The sequence below is a fragment of the Macadamia integrifolia genome, unplaced genomic scaffold, assembly GCF_013358625.1.
Source record: "Macadamia integrifolia cultivar HAES 741 unplaced genomic scaffold, SCU_Mint_v3 scaffold482, whole genome shotgun sequence".
Classification (NCBI taxonomy): Eukaryota; Viridiplantae; Streptophyta; class Magnoliopsida; order Proteales; family Proteaceae; genus Macadamia; species Macadamia integrifolia.
In genome coordinates this window covers 359,872-365,743 of record NW_024870463.1, presented here as the reverse complement: position 1 = coordinate 365,743, position 5,872 = coordinate 359,872, and the positions used below count along the sequence as shown (strand labels likewise).

Here is a 5,872-nt window from a genome sequence, read left to right as displayed (position 1 = left end):
GAATTGTAAAGCAAAACTTTATCACTAGGTGTGGAAGACTGCCTAAGGGTTTGTCTACCATAAAAAGCCTTGGAGCATCTCATTTGTAAAATCTTATTGTAAAAATACTTGCCCCTACAAAAAATGAGATAAATGATCACATTATCTATCCATTTTAGAATTTCTTTGTGAATGACTTCCTTCATCATTGGGTTAGCTCTTCTTTGGGGTCCCATTGAAGTTTGGACCCCTCAATGAGGTAAATATGATGTTGAATAATAGAAGGGCTAATTCCTTTGATGTCAGTAATGCTCCATCCTATGGCTTCCTTATTTTCCTTTAGAGGCTCGATTAACTCCTCCTCCTGATTGGAAGTCAAATTAGAAGCAATGATGACTGTAAGAGTGTGATCCTTACCTAAGAAAGCATACTTAAGATTGGAGGGCAACTCTTTCAACTCAAGCTTAGGGGGTTCAACAATGGAAGGCTTAAGCATTAAGGTAGATAAGGGTCCAATGGGCTTTAAAGGTGGTTGGAGACTCCAAACCTCAGACATAATTCCCTCATCAAAATCACCAAATTGTTCCATACACTCTTGAAATCTAGAATCAAAATCAATATCAAAATAAGTCTTAATGGAATCTGGAATTTCTCGAAGCAGATGAACTTCCTCTTCATGGGGATTTGGTTGCTTACCGCCACTAAAGAAATTAAAATTTATAGAAGTGTTGCCAAAAGAAAGTTTCATAGTACCGTTCTTGCAATTGATTATGGCACTACTGGTGGCAAGGATGGTCTACCAAGAATGATTGGGATTTGGTCCCAAATGTTGGCAACTGGTTGGGTGTCTAAAACAATGAAATCAATAGAGAATAAAAATTCCCCTACCTTAAGTAAGACATCCTCAACCATCCATTTAGGAACCTTAACAGATCTATCTACCAACAAAAGAATAGTTCCAATGGCTTTCGATTCTCCCAATCCTAGTTGCTTATACACATAGTAAGGCAAAAGATTTGCACTTGTGCCAAGGTCAAGTAAGGCATGCTTAATGTTGGTGTTTCCTATGATACAAGCTATGGTAGGGCTCCTTGGATCCTTATACTTGGTGGCTATAGGCTGAGTAATTATGGAAGTAATGTTGCCTGTCAATAGCGCCTTTTTGGGCACACTCCTGATACGTTTGTGAGTACACAAATCTTTCAGGACCATTGTATAGGCAAGGATCTGGAATATAGTATCCAAAAGAGGGATGTTCACTTCTACCTTTTTGAAGGCTTCTATAATCTTGTCCATGGAAGCAGCTTCTTTTTGTTTTCCAAGCAATTAGGAAAAGGGATAGGGTGAACATAAGGACTGTTAGGGTTTTGCTCTTTTTCAAAAGAATTATGTTTGATTTCCTCAACCAAATCATATTCAGTTGCTTTAGGTTCATCAGACGAAACTATAACAGGAGGCACACTTGTGTCCTCAGTAGAAGGAGAGTTAACAAAAGTAATAGATGGGGAAGATTTAGGAACACACTATTGATACTCTCGATCACTCCTAAGGGCATAAATAGCATGACATTGATTGGAGGGCCCTTGTTGGGTCTGACCTTGTACTACCTTCAATGATGCATTAGGTGGTGCTTGTGAACTAACAGGCTAATTATGCCTAGGGTTAGGCTCTGGTTGACATTGCAAAGTTCACTTCTCCCTCTCACGTAAAATTGAGACAACTTAGGTGAGTTCTCTTGTAAGATTTTGATGGCTTGTCATGAGGAAGGCCATATTCTTTTTCAAATCACTTACTCTATTTGCCTCTTCAATGTTGGTAAACCCAAGGGGTTGCTGATAAGATGATAGGAGAGGGGGCCTAGGGAAACTAACCTAAGGTGCTACATTTGGCCTAGGAATAGTATTTGGGCAAAAGGTTGTTGTGCAAAGGGAGGCCTTTGGGGTCCAGGTTGACCGTGACTATGGAAATTGGAAGGCCCTGCTTGGTTGCTCTGGTTCCAGGAGAAATTTGGGTGATTTCTCCATCTTGGATTGTAAGTATTACTATATGGATTATTCTGATATAAAGTATTAATACTGTCATTGGAAGTGTCCCTAGAGGTCGGGCATTCTTCTATAACATGTCCAGGGGACTGGCACCAAGTATATACATCCTAACCAAATTGACTAATGATGGCTCTCTAGGAACATTAGCCTCAATCCTTTTGATTAGGTTATCCAGGTGGGCTTCCTTGGCTACTAGCCCCCATTCACAAAATATCCTTTTCCTCCTATAGTTCTTTCATTCTCTTGGGTTGATTCCCACTCACGGGTTTTGTCAGCTAAGTCAAGTAAAGGATGTGAATCCCCCTGGGCACATAGACTCTATCATTTGTTTAGTTGGGTAACCAATACCCTCATAAATTATTTAACATAAATGCCATAAATCTAGGCTATGGTGAGGGCATTCTTGGAGTAGATCCTTGAATCTCTCCAAAAGTTTGGAAAATGACTCACTAGGCTTTTGCTTAAATTGAAGGATATTACTTCTAAGCTTATTGGTCTTGTGAGTTGGGAAAAACTTCTTGAGGAAGACAATTATGAATTTCTCCAATGTGGTTATGGAATTTGTAGGTAACCCATACAACCACTTCTTAACTTTGTCTTTTAATGTAAAAGTGATGAACCTAAGCTTAACAGCATCATCAGAAAGCTATCAAACTTTAATTAGAACACATACCTCTTTATATTCCCTAAGGAATAAGTATGCATCCTCGGAGGGCAGCCCATGAAAATGGGGCAACATAGTGATATATTGAGATTTGAGCTCAAAATTATTGCCCTAGGCTTGTGATAAACTATGCAGGAAGGTTTGTCTGTTATAGCAGGATAAAACCTATCTTTCAGAGATTTAGGTGGAGGGTTTTGCTGTTAGTCTCCCATATTGAAAGGTACTAAAGAGCGTCAATGTAAAGGTTCACTACTTGTCTGATCTCTTCTTTCTAACCTATTTGCATTATTACATACCCACCTAACACTCATTTTTTCGGAATGAAATTTTTTTTTGAAAACATTTTTTCGGATTTTTTTTGGTGAGCTTATCGACAGGGATCTAGGGTTGCTCAGGTCAATTCCTAAGGTACTGCTACAGGGTGAAACCTGTCTTTATCATACTGTGAGGCTTGGCGACCTCCACCAATACAACTATTATTGCTTCTCAGGAATTCAATAAAAGAAAAACAAAAACAAAACAGAGCAAACTGTAACATTCGAAATATGTAAAAATGCATGCTTTACTACCTAAGATTTCACACAAAAATATGCTCATCATTGTACAACACCAAAGTGGATGTAAAGCATTGGGAACTTGAGACGTTGAGACAACAACCCAGAGAAGGATTCATCCCATTTCTAATGAGGTTTAGAGATAAAGCCGCCAAGATGGTAGATAGACCTTCTGAAGCAGGGCAAGTGGAAATATTGATTGAAAATTTGGCCAAACCTTACTATGATGTTCTCTACTATCAGCATCTATAGACCTTTAATGTATTGATAGCCATTGGGACACGTGTTGAGAATAAGATCCTAAGGGATGCACAATATCAAAACATGGGAAAGAATGCCAAGGGCGAGGTAGACAAGATCCCTGAAACCAATGTGATAGGTACGGTCCAACGATCATCATCATCATTGAAAACCCAATGGCCACAGCCGTTCGTGTTATAGTCAAATGCACCTATTCAGAAGGCTCCTCACCCTAGAGGATAGTTCACAGAATTGGGAATGCCTTTGGCAGTAGCATATGAGAAATTGAAGAAACAAGGCCTTATGGGAACTATAGCTCCAAGAGTAATCAGTAATCCTCCCCCACCTTGGTACAAGGACTATGAATATTATACTTTTCACACTCAGAAAAGGCACAACACTGAAAGGTGCTTGTGCCTTCAGCATGCAGTCCAAGATCTGATAGACAATGGGACCATTGAAGTCAAGGCCAAACATCGTCCCAATGTCATTATCAACCCACTCCCTGATCATGCAACAGTCAGTGTATTGGAGGAAGAATCAACAGAAAGTGACCCCACTCAACTCATCAAGTTACGAGCTCGAAGAGATCACTTAAATGTTATGGGAGGTAGGACCAAGGTTAAGAAAACCCTTGGGAAAGCAGAGCCATCAGAAGAAGAGTCTGAAGATGATGATCAGATACTTGCCTTCCCGCCTTCCCTCCTTCATCACCGACCACAAAAGAAGAACTCACCACCTCATATCATCCGCTGTAGCCATTGTTCTTCTCACCATACCACCAGAAAGTAGGACCCCCTTTATCATCCTATCATCCACTACCTTCATCAGAATACCTTATTTCCTACATCACATCCCTTTCATATCACCCCACCCCATATCCCTCACCACCTTTACATAATTCTCATGGGTTGCTAGACAAACCATCAAATCCAAAAGAAGGATGGATTGGCTTCCTTTGGATTGGCGGGTATAGTTGGAAGGATATGCTTGTATTGCCAGAATCTCCAAAGATAACTCCATCAACATATTCAGTGAATGTTCTGGGGGAGGATCAAGAGACTAACCCTACACCATTGATTCAAGCAACCTCACCTCTAGAAGAGGATCCAAAAGAAGTTGAAGGAGTGACAGATGAAGCCAAGTAGATCAAGGGGCACGATTCCACCAACCTCAAAGGGAGCGATACAAAGGATGATGAGTTTTGGGAATTAGATGGCAATGAGGAGAACCTAGTGAGGGAGAGATCGGCTAGTTTATAAGCAAGTAGTTAAAAGAAGAAGGGAACAAGTGCAACACTACAGAGGAGATAGTGGTCACCATCCAAGAAGGAGAAAATGGTCCATTACCACATCTGCTTATCCATCAGTTCATTAAGCCACTTCTGAACTGGACAAGCATTGGAGAGAACTTCAATTTTACTCATGCTACTGAGTCAACCAACCTGGATACCACTGGCAAAAACATTAAGTCAAGTGTCAAGTTAGTCATTGAATCAATTGTCAAGTCTGTTGTTAAGTCCCCTATTTATGATTATGTGTCTGCTTTCCCTCTTTAGGAAAGCCCAGAGTCCGTCAAGTCTATTACACCTTTCATGAATGAAATTTCTGATTCTGAGTATGACTTGCCTCCTTTTTCTGATGATGATCTTAATAAATATCATGATCTAATAAAACAATGCAAACGAAAGAAGGCCCAACCCATCTGTGAGGATACCCGGGTTATTAATTTAGGAACTGGCCAATGCCCTTGAGAGGCAAAAATTAGTACTACCTTGGATGATGAAGAGGCAGAGCAGATGATCAATCTTCTGAAAGAGTTCGCTGAAGTCATTGCCTGGTCTTATGAAGATATACCTGGGATAGACCCCAACATTATGCAATATCATTTGTCGACCTACCTTGAGGCAAAGCCCATCAAACAGAAACTTAGAAGAATGCTCCCAGAATGGAGTGAAAAGATCAGAGAAGAAGTTAAGAAATAGTGGAATGCAGGGTTTCTACAAGTGGTGAAGTGCTCCCAATGGTTGGCAAACATAGTATCAGTTCAAAAGAAAGATGGAAGGGTACGCATGTGTGTTGATTTCCAGATGATGATACAATGGGGCACGCCTTGTTATCATGTATTATTAGGATACAATCAAATGAACACACTCCTGAAAGGTCTAGTGATGCCCTCAAGATTGAAAAATGCCAGGGCAACTTATTAGCTACATAAACCAATCTCGGATCAAGGATCCCATTTCTGGGGCAATGGAAGCAATCAACAAGAATGTCAAAGCCACCTTTCAAAAAAAAAAAAAAAAAAAAAAAAAAAAAAAAAAAAAAAAAAAAAAAAAAAAAAAAAAAAAAAAAAAAAAAAAAAAAAAAAAAAAAAAAAAAAAAAAAAAA

At 39.6% G+C, this 5,872-nt stretch overlaps 1 non-coding gene across 1 annotated transcript; it reads left to right on the top strand.

Annotated features, from left to right (window-relative positions):
• The first annotated feature begins 2,407 nt into the window (after positions 1-2,407).
• Positions 2,408-2,514, top strand: LOC122068919. The gene has a single exon (XR_006137292.1). It is a non-coding gene; the product is annotated as a small nucleolar RNA R71 (small nucleolar RNA).
• The last annotated feature ends 3,358 nt before the right edge of the window (positions 2,515-5,872 follow it).